Below are 27,643 nucleotides of genomic sequence, written 5' to 3'. Positions count from 1 at the left end.
TTTCAGTGTAGCTATTTAATAAGATACTAATTTAACTTTCCCTTTTGTAGAAATAACTACATCAAAAATGCTTTCTTCATCTTCACAGCTACACCGGAGGTCGCAATGACATCAGTAGTCACTAATACAAATGACAAAGTGTAAAACAGTTATATAAACATATTTTACACAAACTTTGAGTCTAGCTGTTTAGTAACATAATGGTTTAACCTTTATTTTAACAAAACATTTGACAAAAACAACAAAAAAGAAGAACACGTCCATTTATCTATCTTGAACATTCTTTAAGATGAGCTCATAGTGAGCAGATTTTCGCAATGCACAATATCTCACAAGACATTGTCAAGGGGTACAAATAAAAAATATTCTGGCAGGACTACGTACATGCTTTGCTACCTAAAAACATACCAAAGCAATAGTGTAAAAGCAGCAAGAAGACAACGCAAGGCTAAAGTACCCTCAACTTCAATAACAGCCACAACAACACAGGGGCAGAGAGTCCCTTCAGAGGTCCAATCTCCAATTCAAGATTTGGCTCCACAGTTTTCCTGGCTGACATCATAGTTCATGGATTGTGGAGTTGTAGTGAGTGCTTGAGAGCAGTCATAATGGCCCTTCACAATGCTGCAAAGAATCATAAATGTTGATTTAAACAAAATTTCTTGTGCCCTTCATAGTTTTTCTACATTAGCAGACATTTTATTATCTTACAACATGGGCATCTAATATCTATGTGTTGTTCATTTTATTATCTACTAATTTATTGTAACACTACAAACATATAACTTTCAGTATGGAGAAGTCAAAGCATTCCTCTACAAATAAATACACAGCTAACTTTTGCCAGTTATCATTATTTACGTTTTAATGGTTTCAGTAACAACAATATACAAAACTTTGCATGAAATACGTGTCAGGCGCATGCAGCAAGCACAGCAGTCCCTTATGTGATTGCCTGTATGCAGTGAGTCCGTTATGCAGTGCAGGGAGTTAAGACACTCCAATCGGCCTGAAAAGGAAGTCATGGTAAGAAAACCCCCCAACGGTAGCCCCCTCCCCTCCCCCCAACTCCCCTTCCCGCCCCCACCCCACCCAGTGTGCCGAACCAAAGGGACGTACGATGTCATAGGCCTGTGTTGATCGATATCATCAGTCAGGTGAGTTTGCAGGGGCCTTCGCAGTGTCAGTGAGGCGCAGAATGTGCAGGTACTTGGGGCACGTGATCTCATTGAATTCTTTGGACAAAAGGGAGGGTAACGGAAGCCACACTTTCTGATAGGCAGCAGTGGAGTGTGTGAGTGTGGCGTGGATGCGCTCCATGCCCAGAACAAACCAGATTTTATGTAGCCAACCTGTATGTGAGGGTTTGGTGGTGGAGCCCCACAGGGACAGGACATGTTGTGTAGCGGCTTGCATGGCGACCCCCATCTGACGGCCCCTCTGGGATTTTAGGGGAAAAGTGAGTGCGTTGGGTAGGCCCAGGAGGTTGTACGCTGGGAACCTGGGTATTTCTGTGTTGAATGTGGAATCAATCTCGTCTAAGACAGATTTCCAGTAGTCCTGGACTTCACGACAATCCCAGAGGAGGTGTGTTAGGGTTCCCTGTTCCCCGCACCCCCTCCAGCACAGCGCGCTTCACGCGGGGTTACCCTTGTGGAGCCGGGCCAGTGTGAGATGCCAATATATGGCCAGCTTCGTCGCTGCTTCCCTAGAGGCCGTGTTGCGTGTGGTGTGGGCAGCCCTATAGTATATAGATCGCCATTCCTGGGGTGATAAGGCCCTCCCCAGTTCTTCCTCCCATCTCTTTTGGCCTGCCGATTTGCCTTGGGGGGAGGACGGAGTGAGCATCTTGTAGAGGTCTGATATGAGGTGTTTGTCAGAGTCTTTCGTCACCAGCCACTTCTCAAAGGTATAAATAATCAACAGAGACCACCTGAACCAAGTATTCAGTATATATTCCGATGGTGTTGGAATACACTCAGTGTGTTAAAATACCCCTCACACACCAAAAGGGCCCTTGGTGTCATGCTTCATCATCGGGGTCTTCCCGCCCCTGCTGCGGGACGGGGCAGTGCTGCGACAAGCGGCTACGCCGGAGCACCTTTTAGTGAGTACTATGTGAGTGATGATGGAGTGAGTGTACGTGGGGTCAGGAGTGATAACAGTGAAGTTAAAAGATACCTGGCCTGGTGTTTAGAAAAAATTATTTAATAGGCACTGGCTGGTATCGTTAAAAAGGGGTGAGGCGGAGGGCAAGAGCGGGTTACTAGTCTTGCTCTCCTGTGTGGGTCAACATGTTTCGGGGCGACATGCCCCTTCGTCAGGACCGGGTAAAAAGATCCCCCTGTCACTCACTAATGCGCTCCCACAGGTAGAGAGTAGTAGTGTTGGATCAATGTGTATGAATTAACTTAATAGATACACGTGTAAAAAGCTCGGTCAGTACTACTGATGATATAAGCTTTTTGAATGAGGAAATAATGCCCCATGAGCCAAGCTGGGCGAAGGGTACAAAGGGTCCAATCAACCCCCACACCTCCGTGCTTCCTCCTTCGTCAGCGGCTTCCGTGATCCAACACTACTACTCTCTACCTGTGGGAGCGCATTAGTGAGTGACAGGGGGATCTTTTTACCCGGTCCTGACGAAGGGGCATGTCGCCCCGAAACATGTTGACCCACACAGGAGAGCAAGACTAGTAACCCGCTCTTGCCCTCCGCCTCACCCCTTTTTAACGATACCAGCCAGTGCCTATTAAATAATTTTTTCTAAACACCAGGCCAGGTATCTTTTAACTTCACTGTTATCACTCCTGACCCCACGTACACTCACTCCATCATCACTCACATAGTACTCACTAAAAGGTGCTCCGGCGTAGCCGCTTGTCGCAGCACTGCCCCGTCCCGCAGCAGGGGCGGGAAGACCCCGATGATGAAGCATGACACCAAGGGCCCTTTTGGTGTGTGAGGGGTATTTTAACACACTGAGTGTATTCCAACACCATCGGAATATATACTGAATACTTGGTTCAGGTGGTCTCTGTTGATTATTTATGCTTTCACAAGAGGAGGATTAGCCCACCGCGGTGCCTTGTCGCACCACCTCTTCACTCCCTTTTTGATTTCCCACTTCTCAAAGGTAGTCATGGGTCTGCCGACCAAGGGTGCGACCTCCGCATGGGTGAGCCAGTGATGGAGCTGAAATTATTGAAATAAGTGGGGGGAAATGACATCATAGCCCTGGGTGATGTCCGTGAGGGTGAGAAAGCCTGTCAGGTCGAAAAGATGACCGGTTGAGAAATTTCTGATGTGGCGCCACTGTGGTAAGGCCCCGGGGGTGATGCCCGGCGGGAACTCCGGGTTGTCCAGGACAGGCGTTAGAGGGGATGGGAAAGTGGTGAGTCCTCTCCTGACCGCCAACGTGTTCCAGACCTGCAGGACAGTGCTGGTAATGGGAGAGTTCAGGAGGTAGCGTGGCCGGTGTTGTCTAAGAAGAAACGGGACTTTCCAAAGAGAGGTACCTGCCATGGCTCTGTCCTGGAACAGCCAGCGCTTTTCGGATTCTGGCCGGAACCACTCCACCAGGTAGCGGAGCTGCGCTGCCTGAAAATATTGCAAGAGATTAGGGATGCCCAGACCTCCCTCATCCGGGTTTCTGTATGCTAGGTGTTTGTGTATATGCGCTCATTTGCCCCCCCAGATGAAATGGTGGATATCGGACTGCAGAGCCTGAATGGTGCCTGCAGGGGGAAATACCGGGAGTGTCTGAAAAAGGTATAAGATTTTAGGCAAGATCGTCATCTTAATCGCTGCGACACGGCCCAGTAGGGAAAGGGGTTGTTTGGCCCAGCGTACAAGGTCGGATCGGATCCGAGAGGACAAAGTCGTGTAGTTGAGGGCCAGCGTTGAGGTCGTGGAAGCCGTGAGGGTGACGCCTAGGTAGGGAAGCTGTGTCGTTGACTGAATTCCCCCGCCGTGCACAGGCGGAGTAGCGTGCGTTTGGGCATTCCTGCCTAATGGTAATAGGAGGGATTTCCCTCTATTGATTTTGAAGCCAGAGACGGCTCCAAAGGCCTCCAGTTCCGTCAAAAAGGCAGGGACAGAGCGGGCCGGGCTCTCTAGGGCAGCAATGATGTCGTCTGCGTATAAACCTATTGTGTGGGGTTCCCGACCAAAGGTCATTCCGTGTATATGGGGGTTGTCACGGATTTTTTTGCTCTAGAGGTTCTACGTAGAGGGCCAAGAGGAGGGGCGAAAGGGGGCACCCCTGCCTCGTGCCTCGCTGAATCTCAAAGGGGTCAGAGCGTAGACCTCCTATGCAGACACGGGCCTGTGGGCGGTGGTAACAACTCGCAATCCAGGCCTGGAAGCGGTCTCCCACCCGGTAGCGCCGCAGGACTTGCTGTAGGTAGAACCAGTCTACACGGTCAAACGCTTTCTCCGCGTCTATAGCCAGTAATACGGAATCCGAGTTCTGGTAGTGGGCTTTATCAATGAGGTGTAGTGTTGTCGCTGCATTGGCGATTAGGGACAAAGCCGGACTGGTCCGGCTCCAGAATGCCCGGCAGGCATGGGCCCAGGCGCGCGGCTAAGATCCCTGTGAAGATCTTCAGATCAAGGTTAAGCAGGGATATGGGGCGAAACGCGGAGCAGCTCGTGGGTTTTTCGCCCGGTTTAGGCAACACAATGATCTCGGTCGCTAGCATGTCTGGGGGAATGGAGCTCGGCCCCTCGAAAGAATTGAAGAGTCGGGTAAGGATTGGGGCTAGTAAGTGGCTGAAGGTTTTATAGAACCCGGATAAGAAGCCGTCCGGTCCCGGGTATTTAAGAGGGCGTAAGCGAGTGATGGCAGCTAAGACTTCATCTAGGCAGATGGGGGCATCCAGGGAGTTCGCGGTGGCTTGTGACAGCTCTGTGATCTTCGCGGTCTCGAGATTTTTACCAACCTCGCCCGGCGGGACAGAGTCCGCCCCGTACAAAGTGGCATAGAATGTTGTAAATGCTTCCACAATTTGGGACTCGCCGGAGATGTCCTGACCGGAGTCATCGGTTAGAGTAGAGATCTGGGATCGCTGGGCTTTCGCTCTCAGGGCGCTGGCGAGCAAGCGGCCTGTTTTATTACCCCCGACGTAGTAGAGTGACGGAGGCGCAGGGCAGCGAATTCAGCTCGGTCAGTATCCAGGCTGGCCAGCTGGGCCCTGGCGGATTTCAGTTGTCTCCAAACTCGTGGGGCGCCGGTACGGCTGTGGACCCTCTCGAGTTCAGAGACCTGAGCCGTAAGCTCGCACCTCTTTTCTTTGCGGTCTTTGGCCTCTGCTGCCGCGATGGCTATGAGTTCGCCTCTGGCCACCGCTTTCAGGGCCCCCCACAGGGTGGTCACAGGAGTTCCAGGGATATCATTAGTGGCTATGTAGTCGGTGAGGCGTGTGCGCTACTGTGTGGTGACCTCCGGTCGGTGTAGTAGGGTCTCGCGCAGCCGCCATGAGCCGGGCGGGTGGACCTAGGGACCTGTAGGGTGAGCTCCACAGCGTCATGGTCAGAGAGTGCCGCTGGTGTGATGGTTATATCTTTAAGGATGGGGAGCAGTTCTTAGGAGCCCAAGAAGTGGTCCAGTCTGGCGTAAGTGTGGTGAACGTGGGAGTAGAATGTGTAATGAGATGTGGTGGGGTGAAAGGACCTCCATAGGTCCACCAAGCCCTCGTCATGTAGCCAGTTTTTACCAGCAGGCGTTATGGCACCTGTGTCCCCGTATCGGTGGCCTGATCTGTCCACGTGTGAATCCATCACCATGTTGAGATCCCCCCCAATTAACAGAGGCGAGTTAAGGGGCTGAAGAGACTCGGAGGCTGCTTGTTTCAAGAAGGGTTCCTGACCGGAATTCGGTGCGTATAATGAGGCAATGGTGAAGCGCTGTCCCCCCACCAGGAAGGTGTGTGCCAATAACCTACCCTTAATCTCTCCTACCCTGTCTCCCACACCGCCGCGGAAGCCCCTTGAGACCAGAATAGCCACCCCTGCTTTCTTCGTCGGCAGCGAGGAGAAGAACTGGTGAGGGAAAGCGCATGAGCGCATCCTATGCCAATCTTTAGGTAAGAGGTGTGTTTCTTGCAATAAGCATATGTCGGCCCCGGAGTTCTCTAGGTATGAGATCACGGCCCTGCGTTTGATCGGGTTGTTTAGGCCCTTGACATTAAGGGTGAGTACTTTCAAACTGGACTCCATGATGGGAGAGCACAAAGATCCTGATGTATGCGAGGCCTTCGCACCTGGTGTGGCCCATGATGAGGCGAAGGGCGAGGTAGCCCCAGACAGTTCCCTGGCACACTGGGTCCCACCCGCATCCCCAATCCCAATCCCGCAAACCCCCCAGAACTTCCCCGTGGGCTGTGTTCAGCACTAATCGTAATTGGCAAATGAAAGAAATCTGTCGTTGACAAAACCCTTGTGGCACACTGGTTCCCACCCTCGATCCCTCCCGCAGTCCCCAAACACCCCGCAAACGATCCAACTGTCAAACTCCATACTCAAGTTCGGAATCCAGTATTCCAGATTCGAATAACTATCCCCTCCCTCCCCTCTCCCACCCCCAAATCCCCAAACCAAGAGAAAGCATAGTCCCAGTCCTGTTGGTCCACACAGGGCTGTGGTAGTGTTACTTGTACGGGTCATATCCGATGGCGGTCTCTCTGGCCCCCCGCCCGCCTCCCCCCCACTGCACGGGCAGAGTATGTGCTATAGTCAACCTCCCTAGCAAAGGTTCAGATTACTCAGAGGGAGAGGTCTCCTTGGCCACCTCCGCCACCGCTGTTGCTCGTTCCTGCGTGATGACAGAGGCGTCTGGTTTCAGGCGGTGCGATGGGGATCGCCTATGACGCACTGTCTGCCATCCCCCTCTGGACTGTCCTTGCGATTCTCTCGTTGTGGGTTCATCATCTTCCTGGTCAAGTCCCAGGAGGGCGCAAGCGTCTTTAAGCGATCGCGGTTGGTGTAACCGTCCGTTCCATTTGAATAGAAGTCTAAATGGGTGGCCCCACGAGTAGGGGACCTCCTGTTGTCGCAAGAGGTCCATCGCCCTCTTGAAGTCTTTTCGTTTTTGCAGGGTGATGTTGGAGAGGTCTTGGTATAGGGCTATTGAGTGACCCTGAAACTGAAGGGGTTGTGCCCGCCGGGCCTCTCGGAGAATCCGCTCTTTTAACGGGAAATCAGGGATGAAGGCCAAAATGTCCGGTGGCGGGGCCGAGGCGTGTCGAGGCAGCCCAACTCTGTGCGCCCTATCAATACAAATGGCAAAGTCTGCTGGTTCCCCCAGAACGTTCCTGAAGAGGGCTTGCAGGTACCCGGTGACATCAGTCCCCTCTGCCTTCTGAGGGACCCCCCGGACCCGTATGTTGTTTCGACGGGAACGGTTTTCAAGGTCCTCTGCTTGGGCCCTGAGGTCCAGCTGCTGGTCCGTGAGTCGTAGGACTTCTTGTTGGAGCTGCTCGATTTCATTGCTTCTGGTTTGGTCCGCCTCTTCAATGGCAACCACCCGCTCTCCAAGGCCCTCCACGTCGCGTCAGAGTTCTCGGACCTCACCCGCCACCTTTTGCTTTAAGGACTTGAAGTCCTCTCTGAGTGAATTAAACAGCGTCTCTAGGAAAGACCTGGTGATGGGTATCTGATCGGCCGCAGGTGCTGGCAGGGGTCTCGCGGTCACCGGGGAGGCTGGGTCTTTGCTGGGTTTGGGCTGAGACTTAGCCAGTAGTTCAGGGAGCGTCTGGGACCCTTTCCTTCCCCTCTGTCCCGCCATGTTGAGAGCGGCCCCGGAGATAAACAGACGGTGGGCCCTGGGGGCCCGAGGCACGTGCAGGAGTCCGGCGTTGTAAATTGAGGGGTGAGTTGTGCTATCCCAGGTCAGCTCACCCCCGGCGCCGCCGGGGTCAAGGCGGCTGACGCGGGTCGACTGTCCCGTAGCCGGCCAAAAGTCTAGCGAAGCTGGCCCCCTTCTCCAATAGGCCACACATCCCGCAACCGGGCCGCTGTCCAGTACTGCTCAGCAGGGGCTAGTGAATCGGGCCCTCAATGTCCCAGTACAAGTGTGCTGAGTCCGGCCTCGCCGGCAGAGGTGTGGCGCAGCCCGGGCCTCTCTGGTCAACCCCCACGCCGGGGACTCGATTGTGCCCCCCAAGCCTTTCCGTGGTGCCCCCCTCCACTCTCCTCACCTCTGTGCTCGCTGGTCATAAAGTGGCCTTCAGTCGTGGCCCCGGCCCTCCAGCGCCGCACCGCGTTCCCCCCGGTTGTACCCCAGGGGACTCACAGGGCCATCGCAGCGCCGCCCTCGTTGACGGTGTCCAGGTCACGCTGGTCGGTTCAGGGCACTCCTCAGGCCCGGTCCACCATGGGGGGGCAGCGCCACGCAGTCCGCAGTTGGTGGGGTCCGCTCTCTCCCCGCAGGGGGGCGCCGATCAGCCGCGCCAAAGACCGCAACCGCCGGGGTAGGAGGCCCGAAGCCGGGGCCTCGATTTTCGCGACCTCCGGCCGGGTCTCGCCTGATCACCGGCCGAGTCGCAGGGGCAGCGATGCGCCGCGGTCTGGGTCTGCAGCTCTGGGGTTAGCAGCGGGGGCTCACTCCAGCAGGTTTTGCGCTCGGAGCGCCAAGTTAGCTCCCAGAGACATCAGGGCAGTGGGCGTCCAGGCCGATCAAGTCCCCGGAGCGGCCGCCATTACGGGCCGTGGTCCGGCGTCCCCCACGTCCGGGGCCTCCCACGAGGCGCGTAGGTCAAGCGGCTCGATCTCGGGGCCGCAGCTGCTTCGCTGCACTTCTCCCTGTGCTTTCCCTTGCTTTTAGGGAGATTAGGCGGCGTTTGCAGGCGTTTTAGGCGGGATCGGGCAGGGAGCCTCGGAGACCTGCGTCCGATCACGCCTCCATCTTAGACACGCCCCCTACTTTTTCACTTTTTAAATATAAGTCAACAGTCTGTGTTTAACCCCTTGTGTGCGTATGACGGAACCACGCCTTCATGAGCCATGGGCGGCGTGAGCTCATGACGGCGTGGTTCCGTCATGCGGCTGCCGCTCCGCCCACGTGGCATTAATTCCCTGCCTGTCCGGGCAAATTAAGGAGCGGGCGGGGCCGTGACAGAACCACGCCGTCATAAGTCGCGGGGGCAGAGATGCGCCGCGGTCTGGGTCTGCAGCTCTGGGGTTAGCAGCGGGGGCTCACTCCAGCAGGTTTTGCGCTCGGAGCGCCAAGTTAGCTCCCAGAGACATCAGGGCAGTGGGCGTCCAGGCCGATCAAGTCCCCGGAGCGGCCGCCATTACGGGCCGTGGTCCGGCGTCCCCCACGTCCGGGGCCTCCCACGAGGCGCGTAGGTCAAGCGGCTCGATCTCGGGGCCGCAGCTGCCATCTTAGACACGCCCCCTACTTTTTCACTTTTCAAATATAAGTCAACAGTCTGTGTTTAACCCCTTGTGTGCGTATGACGGAACCACGCCTTCATGAGCCATGGGCGGCGTGAGCTCATGACGGCGTGGTTCCGTCATGCGGCTGCCGCTCCGCCCACGCGGCATTAATTCCCTGCCTGTCCGGGCAAATTAAGGAGCGGGCGGGGCCGTGACAGAACCACGCCGTCATGAGCACACGCCGCCCGTGACTCATGACGCCGTGGTTCCGTCACGAGCACAGCAGCGCTGCACTCACCCCCAACCCCTCCACGGCGAAATTCATGCCGCGGCGAAGGGGTTAAATCTTCTAACGAGTGCATCGAAAACATACACAAACATACTCTGGTTTTTAGACCACACCGTGTTACATTTTGTAATCTCTTCTTTAAAACGATCAACTGTAATATCTGTCTCCTGTTCTGTAAAGCCTTCTCTTAACAACTCTGCATTTTCCCTAGAATCTTTTCCACGCCTGCCACAGCACTATGCAAAAGTGCTCCATTCAATTTCCCTAAACATAAAGCAGGAGTTTTAACATAGTACAGCCTCCTAACTAAAGTTTGAATTGTTGAGTGGTGTACAGCTAACATCCTGAAATCAACGGAGGCCGTAGATCGCAATGACATCAGTAATTGTGATCCCCACAGATACGGCGTGAAAGTAGAAAGCAAAAGCAGGAATTCAGTAACCAAAAATAACAATAAAATTAATTCTAACCATTACACTAGATACATCACTATCTAAATAATCCCACGTGTGGACAGGAATTGTTGATGGAGTTAAAGAATAGTGAAAAAGCAAAAGGACAAAAACAACTAAATGAAAAAAAAAATAAGGAGTATAATACGCCTATTGGCATGAATGGCTGTGCAATGGTTTGGGGAGAATGGTCTCCCCGTGTATTGGGTCTTTGTCTTAATTCTGTCATTCGGGCATGACACGGAGCCAAGTTGCACGCTCATTGGAGTACATTTGGATGAAATTGATGAAAAATGAGGACCACGATGTGCATCCCATCCCCGTATATTTCTTCATGAAATGAGCACCCGTTTAAGTTGAAACTGGAGTAAAATGTAAAAAATTAACATCGGAGCTGGAGGCCACGCGATGGCGCATATTATATTCATTTAAAAGACAGTGTTGACATTTTTTTTAATTTTTTTTTTATTTGGGTTTATTGTTCGAAGGTGGCACTTTTTAATGAGCGTATTGGTGTGATATTGTGAAGTAAAACGGGGACACGACACTGCAATAGATTCTAAATTGCAGATGACGCACCCCGAAATTCTATGGTGCATTATGGGCATGGGAGTTTCGTTTCTTTGAATGGAACACCTTTTGTGTGACGCGAGGCGGGTGTGTTGGGGAGGAGTAACGGACAGGATGTCCGGTTTAAAATAAAAAAAAACGGATGAATGAGGGATTCTCATACACTCATTTATACACCGAGGAGTTTTGATGATGTGCAGCGTTTTTTTGCAGGTATGAAATAGCGCATTAAAATGAGCACAGCTCAGAAATTGTTGGGAGGCGGGAAGTGTTTTACCCGTATAAATGGCCGAAGTCGAAAGAGTTATAGCGCTGATAAAAACGCTTGTTTTGAACCGTGCGGTACAAAAGGGGGTGGTGATGGACGGAGCATCTGAGCCAATCAAACAATCACACCCAGTCAACAGATCTGGGTTTAATCCATCACCGTTCTTTAGCCCACTCTGCCACCCCAGTTCAGACATGGCCATATGCAAATCAGTCTGACCCTGTGCCTCATGGGAACAGTCCAGCCTGAACTGCCAAGCCATGCCTTCCCTGGCCATGTCTGAGCTTGGGTGGTGTGGAGTGCAAAAAAACGATGGATTTAGTCCCAGATCTCTGTACTGGGGTGAATGTATGTCCATCAACTGCTGTTTTTGCATTTGTTTTGAACTGTGGCATAATGGGGGGATTTACTGTTCATAAACCAGGGAATGCAAATACCACGCGATGACAAAAACAATTGAAAGATAGAGCAAAGGGCTTGTGATGTAACGGTGGGGTAATGCAGTAATCAGGCGAAATGGTGATGAATGGTTTGAATGTGCTTGTGATGCATCGTTATAGGAATGTGCATTGATTATTGCTTTATTTGTTATTTTTCTAGTGACCCCTGATGAAGGGCAATTTCAGCCCGAAATGCATTGGGTTTTAATCTGAATAAACACTGCTTTTTATGAATAGCGCTTCAGTCTTGTTCTTCAATGAAGTACGGATGGGCACTTTTGGAACAAAAGAAACCTGGGAAAATGGCGCGCAATCCCACTTGTAGACAGGAATTGTTGATGGAGTTAAAGAATAGTGAAAAAGCAAAAGGACAAAAACTGTTAAATGAAAAAAAATGAATAAGGAGTAGAATATGCCTATTGGCATAAATGGCTGTGCAATTGTTTGGGGAGAATGGTCTCCTCGTGTATTGATACCAAACATGCTCAGGTTTTGCACAGCGGTAATGACACATGGCCACTATATTTTTCAAAATTGCTGAGCGCACCTGCAAAGCCTGGAGAATCAAATTTGGGCTTTGTAGGTTGTGTCCTGCTCATGCAGGGGCACCTTCACACTTATAAACTAGCACTCTGCCTTCAGGATTGAAAGGCCTGCCTTAGGGGTGACGTATACGTTTTAATTGTAGCAACCTCAGATATAAGGAAACGTATATATGTTGTAAGTGGTGCTAACACTAGTTTCCCAGGCTGCAATGTCAGGCCTGTAATCACAGTTTAAGTGGTCTCTCATGGGTGGCCTAATACATGCTGCAGCCCATGGCAGACCCCTGGTGTACCTATGCCCAGGATACCTTAGTACCATATACTCGGGACTTACAAGGGTACACTAGTAGCTAGTTGTGGGGATACCAAAGTACTGACCATATCAAATTTAGGGAGGAAGCACAGTGGCTGTGGTCCTGTTTAACACGATCCCTGCCAGACTAGTAAAAGCAGATCCTACTTTTCTACAGTGATTTTATGTTCAGTGAGCAGCTACTGGGGTGGAGGGGCGGTATGTTATGTGTATGTAAAGTGCACTATCACTCAAAAGGGTATCCTGGTGCTGGGCAGAAGTGCTGGCCTCATCTCGAGGCTGCGAGAGCTACTCAAAGAGCCAAGTCTTCAGCTTCTTGCATAACTCAAGCAGAGAGATGGCGTCTCTGGTGTGTAGTGGGAGGTCATTCCAAACTTTAGGAGTGACGTTTCTGTCTATGTAAGGGATATGTGTGAGAATGAGTCCAACTGAGTGGAGGTGTCTGGCTGGTGGGTGAAAAGAGATGTGATTCTTCAGGTAGTCAAGGTCTGTGTTGTGTAGTACTTTGAATGTGTGAGTGTGGAGTTTGAAGAGAGCATGCATGTATACTGTGAGCCAAAGGAGCTCCCAGACGATGCGAGTCCTGTGTAGAAGGTTGAACATAAGTCTGGCTGCCACGTTCTGGATTATTTGTAGTCTGCTAATGAGTTGATGATGATTCAGGTATAGAGGGTGTTCCTATAGTCCAGCCTGCTGGTGACAAGGACATGGGTGGCGGTTTTTCTGGTGTTACTGGGGAGCTATTTGAAGATCTTTCTCAGCATCCTCAGGTTGTGGAAGTAGGAAGCTGTGACGATGTTGACTTGTGTGGACATGTCCTGCTTGTTGTCAGTGATGATCCTATGGTGGCGGTAGGTGTGGCTCCGAGGTTGGCTGGTGGCAGTTGTTAGGTGGAGTCACAGGGTGAGGTGTTTTTTCGTGTTGGACTTCATCCAGGTGGTGACCACGTTCATTCAGGAGGTAAACTTGTTCCTTGCATTGGAAATTTTGTCTGAGTGGCACAGTATGAGTTGTGTGGTGTTGAAGAGAATAGGGTGAGGGTGGAACCGTAAGACACTCCATAGATTACAGGCTTCCAAGGTGCACTGTGTTAGGCGGACCACTTCAGTTCCTTCCATTAAAAAGAAACATTTCCAGCAGACAGTAGGTCCTTGAATGCCGATCTCGTGTAGTGGTCTCTACTCTGTCCGTGATCATGCAGATATCATCTGTTGCTGTGATGAGTGCTGTTTCCACGCTGTGGTTGTGCCTGAGCCCAGATTGTGTGGCTTCTAGGAGCTGGTGGGTGATGAGGTGGTTGATGAGGTGGTCGATGAGGTGTGTGTTGATAAGTTTCTCTGAAACCTTGGCTGGCTATGGGAAGAAAGAAATTGATTTGGAGATGGTGAGCTTGGTTGGCTCTGCCTAGGGTTTATTGAACAGGGCAGTGACTGCAGCATGTTTCCAAGCTTCCAGGAAGGTGGCTAAGTTGATGGACACTTTGAGGATTGGAGTGAAGGCTGCGCTGATGGGGGTAAACCACCCCATCAGGAGCAGGGATCCTAAGGGGCTCCGGAGTGGATGGTCTTCATGGTAGTGGCAGTCTTAGCCAACCATATGGTCAGGGTCAGTTCTTCGTCTGAGATGGGAAGACTTGCAGCGAATTTAAAGGGGTGCAGTTGCAGATCGAAGTTGCCGTATATGGAAGTGATCTTGCCGCAGAAGAAGTTTGATAGATTGTTGCAGACATCTTCAGAGGGGGTGGGTCTCTGGTAGTTCGGGACAGGAATAATGAAGCTGAAGAGGGTGTGGTCTGTCCAGGTGATAGGTGATGGTTTTTCAACCGTGATGTTGAAGAAGGAGAAGATTGGGTCTAGGAGGTGTTTAGCTGGTGTAGTGCTGGGTGAGACCGGGGTTCCTGAGATTTTATAGGAAGGTGATTAAGTTAGGGGTACGTGTGGTCTTCCAAGTGGTAGTTCAGGTCTCTAAGGAGGATGAAGGGGCTAGATTCAACGATGAGGGGCAAGATAAAGTCCATGATGACGCTGGTGAAGTTGGCAGAGGGTCTTGGTAGTCTACATATAAGGGCTTCGAACCAGGTAAACTGGCTCTTATTTGTACCTTGAAGGTGAGGTGCTTCATGTAGCTGGTTGTGGTGTTGGTGCAGCTGATGTTGTCCTTCAATATAATGGCAACTCTGTCTCTGGGGTTGTGCTGACGGTTTTGTCTGGTGATCTTATACCCAGTGGGGATAGAAGTAGCGATGTCCAATGCAAGGGCTCGTTCTGCAAAGTTTCTGTGAGAAAAAGCAGGGCCAGGACATGATAGTGTAACAAGTCCAATATCTCTGTGGCGTGTTTACTGAGCAAGCAGGTGTTGAGGATAATGCATGCGAGTGTTGAGTGGGGTGCGGGTGGTGGCTGGTTGGTGTGAGAGTGAGCAGGAGGGTGCTCTTAGTGCGGAGGTGGTGAATGCTGGTGGAAGGCGCATGTATGAAGGCTCCTTCCTTGTTGTGTGGTGTTGTGCAGATGCAGCCCAGTGAGCGGTGACTGGGGTAGAGGGTGTGGAGGGACATGGCGAGGTAGGTGGCGGTCCATAGGTCCAGTCACTGGGCACGGTCCAGGGGCAAAAGGATTGTCTTTGGTGCACTTTTGTCGCTGAAGCTGCAACTAGGTAGGGGTTTGGAGGGGGCAGTGGGTGGGATTGGGATGGGGCAGTGGGTGGGGCTGGTAGGGGTGCAGGAAATTAACTAAAAGCAGGAACAGCACATGGAGGAGGTAAGGACTTGTGTAGGGGAGGAGAAAGAAAGGGAAATGGCACACAAGGTAAAAGACAGTAGCAGAAAAGAAGTGAAAAAATATATAAAGTCAAAACAGTCACAAGACAAGGAAGAGAGAAAATCACAAAAAGAGAAGAAGATGCCAATTAAATTATGTGGATAAACAGAAGGGCAAAAAAGGACAGAGATGACAATGAAATGGCAAAACAAGCAATGGCAGAACAAACAGTGGCAAAGACAGAAAAATTAAGTAGTAGAACAGCTAAAGGCTGAACGAAAAGAAAATAAACAGTAGCACAGACAAACAGTGAAATGGTAAAAACAGACAAGCACTGATCCTTTTCACCATAGCCCAGCCGGCCTTAATAAAATCGAATAGCTTGGGGAGCACTACATTTAATCGATCATGGACCCGCCTGTTAAAAGAGACGAGCCGACCTATGTTGCTGTCTGGAACTTTTAGGATGGAGGACAATGTGGATAAGAGCTACACTGCCCTCTGTCAGCAAATTTTGACATCACTCGATGAGGTGGTACCTCTACGGAAAGTGAGGGATAGACCCATAGGGTCTAACGGCTGGTTTACTGAGGAACTTGGCCAGTCCAAGCTTCGCTGTAAACAGGCGGAACGTACATGGAGGAGAGGGTATACAGAGCAGGACAGGGCTGCCTACAAAGCTATTCTGTTGGAATACAAGCTCCAGCTAAGAAATGCTAAAGCTAGGTTTTTGGAAGAGACCTTGGCAAAAGCACCTAATAAATCGCAGACTTTGTTCAAACTGGTAAAGAGCTTATCCAACCCCTCATGTGCTGCACCTTCCACCCCTGTGTCTCAGGAGCTTTGCGACTCCTTAGCCCTCGCTTTTGATGACAAGATTAGGAATATTCTGAAGGGACTAGAAATGTCCAGACAGCATACACCATCCTTGCCTTCTCCCTCTGTATCCCTTGGTCATCCGGCATCCGGGGAGAGTAAGAACAAGGAGAGGACTTGTCAGTTGCCAAGTTTCCCTGCCCCCTCATTGGAGGAGTTTTGTGTCCTGGCCAACTGTGTATCCTCAGGCTCGCCCCTAGACCCAATGCCGCATAAGATTTGGAAGGCCTTCCAAGGCGAGTTGTTTCCCCCGCTACATTTAATCTGTTGCCAATCGTTGGCTACTGCATCAGTTCCAGACTGTTGGAAGTTGGCAATTGTAACACCTCTGTTGAAAAAGGCTACCTTGGACCCTCTCTGCCCAGCCAATTATAGGCCTATTTCGCTCTTGCCATTCGCGATAAAAATCTTGGAGAAGTGGGTCACGAGAGCCTTGGCCAACTTCCTAGAAACCAACTTCTGCCTGGACGCAGCCCAATTTGGCTTCAGACTGGCCCATGGCACTGAGACTGCTCTGGTCACCGTGCTGAACGATCTGCGAACGCGTGTCGACAGGGGCAAGTCAGCATTTTTAGTGCTGCTTGACATGTCGGCCGCGTTCGACACGGTGAACCATGTGGTCTTACTGGGCCGTCTTCGAAATGCGGGAATAACTGGCTTGGCTCTATCCTGGTTAACCTCATATCTTGCCAATAGACAACAGGCCGTGGCATTACCACCTTTTCGATCTGACATACGTCAGGTGAATCAGGGTGTCCCCCAGGGCTCTGCGATAAGTCCGATTCTTTTTAATTTGTACCTCCAACCCTTGATACAACTAATAAAGTCATTCGGCATACAAGTCATCAATTATGCCGATGATACACAATTGATTTTTTCTTTTGATGGTTCTGAGGCAGTTTCGAGGGACGCTTTTCATCAGTGTATGTCGGCCACAGCAGAGTGGTTGCAAGACAACTCACTCCAGTTCAATGGCTCAAAGACGGAGATATTGTACTGTTCCCTGGGCCGACTTCCTCGTACTCTGCCGGAAGACTTTTGGCCTACTTCTATACCAGGCTCGGTGGAGGCTGCAGAATCGGCTCGCAATTTGGGAGTCGTGTTCGAGTCAAATCTACAACTTGACGTCTTGGTGAATAGGACTGTTAGGACTTGTATGGGTTTGCTCCATGCTCTTCGGAAGATACTGCCACTCCTTCCTCGGGAAGCTAGAGCAGAAGTAGTGCGTAGTACCATTCTCAGTAGGTTGGACTACTGCAACGCACTACTTCTGGGAGCTCCAAAGACCCTGATCCTCAAGTTACAGAGGATTCAAAATATGGCGGCAAAATTAGCTTTGTCCCTTCCACGCTCGGCTTCCTCTTCTGGAGCTTTGCCCGACCTGCATTGGTTACCGGTCCAGCAGAGGATCTCCTATAAGGCTTTATGCCTGATTTTTGGAGCTCTGCATGGCCAAGGACCAATACCATTGCAACATCTTTTCTCGTGGTACCAGGCCGCCAGACCTCTGAGATCCGCCTCGGCGTTCCTGGTAAGAATTCCGAGGATAAACAGAGTGAGAATGGGCGGCCGCGCCTTTAGCTTCACAGCCGCCGCAATGTGGAACACTCTGCCTCTGACGCTGAGGAGCAGACAAGATCTGGTCTCTTTTAAAAGGGATCTCAAAACATATCTTTTTCCAAGAGTAGTCTAAAGCATACACCAGATGGTTGAACTGATTTCAGCGCCAGGATACCCTCTAGGTGACAGTCGTGCTTAACAAGCATTAAAATACATACATACATACATACATACATACATACATACATACATACATACATACATACAAATCCTAGGGGGTTAGGACAATCACCTGCTTAATTTACCTTGATTTGAATGGGAAATTCAGGAGGCAATGCAGAATTAGCAGAAACAAAATACAAACCTGGTGGTCACCCCAAAAATTTTGTGGATGGATATACTGAGCCATGTTAAAAAAAAGTTGGATTACCAAATCCCTGATGAACCCGATAATATAATATTAGGTCTGCAACAATTTGCACCGATAGAGACTGTATTAGCTAAAGATTCCCAACCTTTTGAATATTTCCCAAACCTTTCCATAGTACTTCTGTTCTACCCTGGGAGTGATTTCCACACGCAGAAGTCAGTTGCTTTCAAGACTGTCTGCCCCCACAGATGTCGAGCCCCACAAGCAAATTGGTAGACAGTGTTCAGATTCCTAGACTTATTAAGGATAGAATGAAAACACAGAACCGGGATGAAGCGAGGGGCAGTGCTGAATCGGCGGCTAGATAGAGTCTCTACCAGGAAAAGCGTTACCAAAATAAAGTAACTTGTTCTTCTGATAGACTTCTAGCCACAAATTCCTCACCTTTTGAATAAATACCATAGCAGTACCTAATTGGAGGAGGGCTGAGTACAAACTCTAACCAGAAAGTCCTGCAAGACTCAGCGGACAAAGTGCCATTCTCCGCGTATCTGGCTTCTAGACAATAGTGCTTTGAGAACGTATGTAAAGATGCTCACATAACTGTCTGACATATGTTTAGGACAGCAGCTTTTGCCCTGATGGAATGGATACGTAATCCTTCTGGAGGCTGATTCTTCGTCAGTGCATAGCAGATTTTAATGCAGAGCACCAACCAGCGGGAGATGGTACACTTCTGTACAGCCTTGCCTTTTTTCACTTTAGCGAACCCCACAAAGATCTGATCGTCCACTCAGTGGTCTTTGGTTTGATCAATGTAAAGGCTGGAAGCACTCTTAGGGTCCAAGCAAAGGTGCCTCTCCTCCTCATTAGAGGGGTGAGGTTGAGCATAGAGTGCCAGCAAGGGGATGGTTTGGCCTACGCCACAACTTTCTAAAGAAAAGATGCCCTAGAACGCAGAACCAGCTTGTTGGGGAAGAAGGTAGTGTATCGTCAATGAACACACAGAGCCTGGCGCTCGCTGACACGCCGTGCTGAGGTGATGGCAATGAGGAACACAGTTTTGATGGTAATGAGCTTTAAGGGACAACTGTGGAGTGGCTTAAATGGGGTACACATCAGATAAGTAAGGACGAGGTTGAGGTCCCACTGTGATATCACAAAAGGAGAAGTGGGTAGCATATGTTGTAGCTCTTTCAAAACAAGCATTGGCATAGCCAATAGGTCTCGCTTTTGGGACCTTATAAGTATTTAGTTATGCAGCACAATATCCTTGGTGCAACATCAACTGTTGCATGGCTAAACACTTATAAGGTCCCAAAGGCGCCATCTATTGGCTATGCCAATGCTTGTTTGTTGTAGCTGCAGCCTCAGTAGGCCCCAGTTGTGACTGCATCAGAAGTAGAAAGAAGGTAGCAGTTTTTTCTTTGAAGTACAGGACAAACCACACTAGACATGACAGGCACATATTCGCATGCTGTCTGCTCTGACCGCACTCGATGTGTGCAAATGGTCATGCTAGGGAGTCAAAGGTCTCTGGGGACATCCCACCTTATTATTCCAATACTTTCGCTTTCAGGCCAGTGCTTCATGCAACCAGAGAGTTTCATGTCACAGAGCACGACAAGGTGGGTGAGGGAACAATGCCCCCTACCTCAGTTTTTCAGGAGCTGTGACAATACACTAATACAAAGAGAGAAGGGGAGGGTAGACTAGTCAAGATAGGGAGAGGAACATTGTATCGAAAGGCGGGGGAGTGCGATGGAGTTGCAGAGGTATCAGACAGAGAAAGGGGAAAGCTGAGAGGGGAAAGGGTGAGACTTGGGAGAGAAGATAGAGCAAGGGAAAGCAGGTGCTGAGCAGGAATGAGGATGAAACACGGGGCAGGGGAGAAACAGGCAGTGAAATATATGGGTCACATGTAGATACATGGTAAGCAAAACGCTAACAACTGAAAAGAGACAAACTGTGCAAGATGGAAAGGGTCAGGAAAGAACCAGAGAGCAGAGCAACAAAGATGAGACTAGCACCGATTTAGTTAGGGAGGAATCAAATTATAATCGGACACATCATGTATGCTTTTACTTGATATAATGGGCGCAGTCACCTTTAGTGAAATATGTCAGGCAAACATTCTCCAATAATACATTTATTGGATTGCAAAATAAAATGCACACATCCTATTATGCATTATATGATATGAAATACAATTGTGGGTATAATCCTTATATGAATGAGTAACTTTATTTTCGTTGCGTTTTATGTTTTGTTTTGTACTATAAGTAAAGTTACATCTCCTCTGCATTGATTGGAGTCACTGCCTGCCAGTCTGTGTGATGATTATACATTTGTTTAACAGTAAGACCAGTTTACAAGGGCCCTAAGTTAGTGCCCTTCATTTCTGGTGCTTTCCAGCAGTTGTAAGATCTTAGAATTTCTCGATGCTCAAATGGTTGTAATTTCTAATAGTTTTATGGTTCCCTCGTCTTCATTGCTTGATTTTGCTCGCAAGAAAGTGTCACTCTTAGGCCTTGAAATGTCACTCATAATTACTCTGAAATTATGAAAATGTCACACATAGCAATCTGAAACCTTGGCAGCTATGTTCCATATGTTACAGATTGTCTACTCGGCCTAGAGATGAATGGGGAGCTGTAGAAGGTGTGCGGGTACAGGCAGGCACAGTCCTACGCACACTGCTAATATGAGGAGTTGGGGTGCTGTGAACCATGAGTACCACATGTCGCAGGCAGTTGTAGGCAGCAAGGCAAAAGCAAAGTTTGCGCTTTTATTATTTCCTCACGTGCCTTTCTGTTAAATTTGTGTGTTCTTTCACAGCATACCTTGCCTACGTTTAGCAGATAATCCAGCCCTCATCTGAAATCTTCCAATAGGAGCGCGAAGAAAGGCTGCATTAGGCAAGGGCATGGATGATTGGATGCGCGAGCTGTTTATTCAGTGATTGAGGAGGGCGGAGACAAGAAGGGATGATGGCATCATTTACACAATAACAATACACACTCATAATGCCGGAACACGGTGGGCCAGTCTGTGAAGACATATCAGTGATTCTCCCAGGCAACTAAATTTGCAGGTATGTTTATTTTAAACAGTTAGCAGAAATTCTGACTTCTAGAGAAGGAATTTATATTCCCGGCCCTCTGAAATACCGGCACAAATTAAACACTTAATGGTACAAAACCAAAACACTGTAACAAAACCATCACATTGTAATAGTACAACACCACAATAATACAGCAGGAATTCGAAGTGACAATGTACAGCAACATACTTCCATAATGAAACAACTGAATAAAAATACTTAATAATAAATCAACAGCACAGCCCGTCAATGCAAAACAACAGAACACGGAAGTACATCAAAAAAGCAAAGCACAGCAACGCAACAAGAAGAAACAACAACACAACAACACCGTACACTAAAAATCATGGTAAAACATAAGTAATAAAATTGGAAAACCCTAACACAAAAAATTCAGCAACACAATAATGCACAGTGTAAACGCAATAACGAAATGTAAATGAACAAAAATTAAATAAAGTAAAACCACGAGAAAAACACTTTAAACCAGCACAGTATTTTAACACAATAATGTAACAAAACCACAGTGCAGCAAATCAACAAGTCAGCCCAACAGCTAGCCAATGCATTGCATAAAACACAATATGCCAAACCAAAACATAACACAACAGCACAACCCAGAACATTGTTTAAGGTTGTCTTGCTTTCCTGTGTGCTGCATTGTTCGTGTGTTGTTGTGCAATTGCTGTTTTGGGTTGTTGTTATGTTCTGAGTATGTTGTCATTTGTTGTATGTCCTAACTGGTTGTTTTGAGATGTATTGAGCTGGGGCGTTGTTTTCTGTTATGGCTAATAAGGTTGTTTTAATGTGTCATCTGTTGTATTTTGTTTTCTTTTGTTACTATTGTTTTGTTAATACGTTGAATTGCATTGTTGTATTCCTAAATTGCAGTATGATATTGCTGCTTCATGTTGCTGAGGTACTAGTGTTAAATTATACAACTATTTTTCCAAACCTCAGAAAATGTGTGCCCAGCCTACAGCACAATCCAGTGCTAAACAAATTTGTCAAAATGCTAACATAACCCAAGCTCTGCGTCTTCCATGATGAATCCTAAACGTAGATCATTCCTTAAAAGAAGTACCACGACCCAAGTTTAATGGAGTGCTAAATCAGGAAGCTGAAAGAAGGAAGATGTGAATGTGCTTTAGTTTATGCTGCTAATAAACCTGGTCTGGAAAAGCGACAAACGGCCGACTGTTTACCCAGATCTGCAGCATTTCAATTTGCAGATACTGACCTTTAAAATACGGTGCGCAAAAGTAGAGACAATTAATGGTTCTCCACTGGAGTGCCCACTATTCTGGAGCTAAAACACTTCTTTCAAAACCGCAGCAAACCAACTCTTGGCCATTGTGATCAAACCCGACATTTACTACCAGATGTGCCAACCACACGGTCTTGCTAAAAGTAAAATTTTATACACCGTGCATTCTCCACCCGAGTGCAATAAGAAACAGTCACAACTTACTCCTGTCGCTGGGTGAGGCTAAACTCTGCCTTTTAGTCATCTAGTTTCGTTTAGCCTGCAACTCGTGTATAGTTTATAATTGCAGCGTTCTAAGGAGGCCTTTCTGTTTATTTAATACAAGCACCTTCTGAAAAGAGTAGAATAAATAGAGGGACGAAACATATGCCTGTCCTTAGAAAGAAATCCTTTCCCATATATATATAAACCAGCACCGCCTCTCCCCTACCTCCTGCACCGCCGAGGAACGTGCAGGAATGACTGCAAAAATGCAAAAATAAAAATATAAAAAATAGCCGGAAACGCGAAAATGAATCCCGTGTCTGTGAGTACCTGTAACAGCCTCCATTTGTTGGATGTCAGGAAAGTTTTCAGCTCCATACAGATGGCCCTCAGCTCCAGACTGTTGATATGGAGCCAGGTTCTGCCAGAGACCAGAGGCGTCTGATTTCCACCTCTCCCAGATGTCCACCCCAACCCAGAAGTGATGCATTGGTTACCATTGTCAGCTCTGGGTGAGGTAGAAAGAGGGGTCTGCCGCTGACCAAGTTGCTCTCTAGCAACCACCACTGCAGATCTTTTGCAGTCCACTCCAAAATCTGGACGTGATCAGAGATGTCCATATGACGTTGGGTCCACTGAGTCTGCATATACACCTGGCATACTTGACCAGCAGAATGTAGGAGGATATCAGTCCCAGCAGCCTCAGAGTTGACTTCATTGAAATCCAGGACATAGTCTGAAAGATCGTGATCATAGCCTGAATTTCCTGGACATCCTTTCCTGGGTGAAAGGCACGAAAGTGAACTGTGTCAAGAATGGCTTTGATGAAGGGGAGCATCAGGTAAGGAGTCAGGTGTGACTTCGGCATGTTTAAAGTGAACCCCAAAGATGACCAGAGGTTTGCCGAAATCTAGAGGTGGTTGGCGACTGCCTGGGGTGAGCCTGCTTTCAACAGCCAGTCGTTGAGGTAGGTGAAGACTGGCACACCGACGTCTGGAACCTGATTGGCAGAGACCAAGGGCACACCAAGTCAAAGTGCACCATGTGTCAGTCACAAAGTGGGGGGTAACCAGGCAAAAAGGGTCATTTTCCTATATTCATCATCCAGACGGTGACAGCCTTCATCCAGTCGTGAAAGTTATTCTTGGTGCCTTTGAGTTTCTTGGTGAGGCAGAGAATCAGCTGGGTGTTGTTGGTGTAGGAGACGATGTTGAGTCCGTGTTTCCTGACAATGGCTGGTGAGTGGAGCCATGTAGATTTTTAAAAGTGTGGAGCTCAGGGAGGAGCCCTGCGGTACTCTGGAGCTGATCTCTGTGAGGTCCATGAGGAACGGAGATAGTCTCACTCTCTGTGTTCAGCCGGTGAGGAAGGAGCGGATCCATTCTAGGGATTTCTTGCGGATGCGGGCGCGTGGAGTCTTGTGCATAGGGTGCGGTGAGAGATGGTATTGAAGGTGGTGGAGAGGTCCTGGAGGATGAGGGCTGCAGTTTCTTCTCGGTTGAGGAGGGCGCAGGTGTCGCCTGTAGCGGCTAGGAGGGCTGGCTCGATGCTGTGGTTGCTGCGGAAGCCGGCTTGGGAGAGGTCCAAGTTGTGATTCACTGCGATGAACTCAGAGAGTTGGCGTTGATGGCCTCCTTGATGACCTTGGCTGGGAAGGGGAGAAGAGAGATGGTTCTGAAGTTTGTAAGGTCTGTCAGGTCGGCAAAGGGTGTTCTTCTGCAGAGGGTTGATCTCTGCGTGTTTCCAGTCTTCCAGCAAGGTGGCGGAGTTGATGGAGCAGTTGATGGTGCGGCAGAGTTCGGAGGCGATGGTGGTGTCAGCTCTGTTGAAGATGTGGTGGGAGCAGGAGTCTGAGGGGTCTATGGAGTGGATGCTCTTCATGATCTTGAGAGAGTTGTCCTCGGTGAGGATTCCAGCTGAGTAGGGTCTGTGCCAGCGGGTGGGGTGGGAGGGTCTTGGGTAATGAGGCTGTCGAAGCTGTCGTATATCTCCGTGATCTTGTGGTGGAAGTAAGGGCTGAGGTTGTGGCAGAGGCCTTGGGAGGGGGAGGATGTCTGCTAGGTCTGGCGAATTCTTTGGCCACGGCAAAGAGTTGCCACTGCAAAGAGTTCCTTGCTGTTGAGTGCGTTGGCGTAGATCCTTTCTTCTAGGGCTGCTTTCTTCTTTGTTCTGATGAGGTAGTGGTGTAAGGTGATGGCGGTTCTAAAGGTTGAGTGATCTTCCGGGGTCTTGCTTCTCCTCCATCACTTCTTGAACCATCTACATGTGCGTCTTAACTCATGAAGGGTGGAAGAGAACCAATTGGATTTCTTGGAGTGTCACCTGCTAAGGGCTTTCTTGAGGGGAGCCTTAGCACAGTCGGAAATCCATCAGTGGATGCTGCTGCGATGTTGGCATCTGTGGATGTTGGTGGATGGTGTTTGCTGAGGGAGGTGGTGAGCTGTTCTTCGGTGACCTTGTTCCAGCTTCTGAGAGGGTAGCGGTGGGCATGCTGGTGTACGGTGGGTTTGATAAAGGCGAAATGGATGCAGCAGTGATTGGTCCACTGGAGTTTGATGGTGTGGCTTAAGGTGATGTTGCTGGCAGAAAAAATTAAGTTGAGCATGTGTCCTACTGAGTGGGTTGGGGAGGTGACCAGTTGTTTGAGTCTGACTGTGGTGAGGTTCTCTTGCAGGGACAAGGTGTTATTGTTGTTGAAGATGTCCAGGTGAAAGTTGAGGTCACAGAGGAGGATGTAGTCTGTGGAGGCGAGAGCTTGGGGTTGCGATGAACTCGATGATGGAATTGCTCAAGAGTGGGCAGGGTCTGGGGTTCTATAGCTGAGTGTGCCACGGAGGGTGGTGCTTGGGTTCGTCTGGATCTGGAAGTGGAGGTGTTCCATGTTGGATGAGAGGTCGTCCGCTTGGGTGGTGAGGCGTAGGGTGCTTTTGTGTACAATGGCGATGCTTACCACGGTTTGTTGATGCGGTCCCTGTGAATGATCTTGTAGCCGTCTGGGATGGCGGTGGTGATGTCCGGGGTGGAGGTGAAGTTCATCCAGATTTCCGTGAGGAAGGCAATGTTGGGATCGACTGAGTTGAACAGGTCCCAGATCTCGACGACGTGTTTGTGGAGAGAGCGAGTGTTCAGCAAGATGCAGTTGAGGCGGCCGGGTCCCGAGCTAGTTGGTTGTGCAGTGGGCTGGGCTGGTATATTGCATCAGGCGTAGGTGCAGCTTCAGTTCCGGCATCGGTGATGATTGGCTGCAGGTGGAGTGGCATCTGGTGTTGAGGGTGTGGAGGGTGCTGGCATCAAAGCGGTGGATGGTCCAAGAAGCAGGGTTTGTGGCGCTGGGCAGGGGCAGATGGGCTTGCTTTTGGTGCTCCTTTGGTGAGTCCGCCATTAAGTAGTGTGCGAGGGGCTGGACAGCAGGGAGGCGGGAAATGCAGGGAGTGGGAAAGTGGCACTTGTGTGGGGGCTAGGTTGAGGGGGAATTGCAGCAGCAAGGGCTAAAGCGGCAAAAAAATGCAAAAAGGAAAAAAGTGAAGGGGTGAAAGGACAGAAAAGAATCAGAGAACGGCAGAAAAGAGAGACAGAGGGCAGCAGAGCAGAGATGCTCTACCACTAGACCACCAGGGATGAGGTGCAGGTGGGAGCCTGTGGGTGGAGGAGGGTCTCGTACCACTAACCAGAGATTCAGACGGTCAGCAGCAGGGAGCTCGGGGGCAGCAGCTACCAGGCAGGGCTGTGCAAGGAAAGGAGCAGTCCACTGATAAGATCAGGGGATTGCCAGCTTGTTGGCAAAAAATACAGGTTAAGGAGAGTTAATGTCAGGTTGTGTGGCTTACCCATCAGGGTTCGGAGGGCGCGGGGTACACTACTAACACTCTTGAGCCGAGACTCATTCCAAGGAAGGAAAGGGTAGCGTTGGTCACGCAATGTCAGCGCTGCCTGACGAAAGGCTTTGTGTTTCTGGAGCCAGTGCTCGAAACAGGAGTTACATGAGAACTACATTTCTTAGGAATCCTTGACCTCTCACATTGTTTGGAGATGGTGACAGCCATCTTAAATCATTAGGTATAAGTTAAATACCTTAAGGAAGACTCAATTGAAGTAACTCTTTTCTTAATTACCTCACAGATAAATATTATTTCCAGGGAGTGCACATTCTAGCAGCCGAAGGTTGTTATTAATAGAGAAGTGTAGATTTCCTTTCAAGAGCGGATGTAGCCTTGCTGGCTAGAGCGGTCGAGCTCAAAGAGGGCGAACCGTGTTCGAGTCTCGGCAACTACGCTCAACATCTGGGCAAATCACTTAAGACCCCGTGCCTACAAAAATGAATGTGCCCTCACGTTACGAAACTGGTGCGCATGTTAAGCGCTCTGATTGTTCCCGATGTCTCGGGTCTATTAGCGCTATATAAAACACTAAAAAAAATAATAGTGCTTTGAATATTGTTACGCTTCGGTTTCAGAAATCCCTGTTTACCTTAAGTATACAGAGATTAGTTGTAGCCTATCTATTCTTAGATCAGATAAGCTTAAAACAAAAGCTTACTTAAGGTATTTCTTTTGCCTTTAGATATTGATCTTGACCTGCAGATGACAGTGCCCAGCAGAATGACGAATCAGAGGGAAATATTTAGTGTCTTTGTTATTTCTCCTGTCACCTTTCTCTTTCTCAGCGTTTGCTATTAATCAATAAAGTGACACGCTGGTTAGGTAAACACAGCATATTCAATGTGGCAGATCCTAGGCAAATCCTGATGGCAATCTCTTGAATCGGCCATTCCAAGAAAACAATAGAGGAATACCGTGTGATTGACTCATTTAGATGACCAGAGCTAGCACGCAACACCCTGAGGCATTCTGTCCAGTCTCCTTATTACGCTTCTGACGTCAAGCCACTTCCACTGGGATTTTTCTGTAGACCTCCTTCCTACCTTGTAAATAATAGCCCGGTTTTAGGCCTGGGAGGGAGTGTCTGTGTTGGGGGGGGGTGGGGGGGGGGGGGGGGGAAGGAAGGTGGCTACAGAGGCCACACCTAACCCCTTTGCCCCACTGCTGGATCTTAATGGTTTAGATTGATATAAGTTGGGCGATTGTAATACCATAGCGCAGGTTACGCCCGCTAAATTACCAACACATGAAAGTAAGTTTAGCAATTGCATTTTAACCAGTGCCCATGACAGATTTTTAATGACCAGTTTTAGATTAAATATGTTTCACCATCTATTGGCACCCCCAGCAAGTTTTGTTTTTCGTACAGAAGGC

The 27,643-nt window shown here is 49.3% G+C and overlaps 1 protein-coding gene across 4 annotated transcripts in view; it reads right to left on the bottom strand.

Annotated features, from left to right (window-relative positions):
* Nucleotides 1-511: 511 nt before the first annotated feature.
* LOC144829535 (phosphatidylinositol-binding clathrin assembly protein-like) overlaps nt 512-27,643 on the bottom strand; it is a 995,507-nt gene continuing 968,375 nt past the window's right edge. Inside the window, exon 21 of one of the 4 annotated variants that reach the window (XM_078688774.1) lies at nt 512-624. The gene's annotated coding sequence lies outside the window, so the exon portion shown is untranslated. The remainder of the gene's footprint in view (nt 625-27,643) is intronic. The other 3 variants (XM_078688770.1, XM_078688769.1, XM_078688766.1) reach the window with 3 other exon arrangements.

Source organism: Lissotriton helveticus, chromosome 4_1, assembly GCF_964261635.1.
Source record: "Lissotriton helveticus chromosome 4_1, aLisHel1.1, whole genome shotgun sequence".
Classification (NCBI taxonomy): Eukaryota; Metazoa; Chordata; class Amphibia; order Caudata; family Salamandridae; genus Lissotriton; species Lissotriton helveticus.
This window is presented reverse-complemented; position numbering and strand designations above follow the sequence as displayed.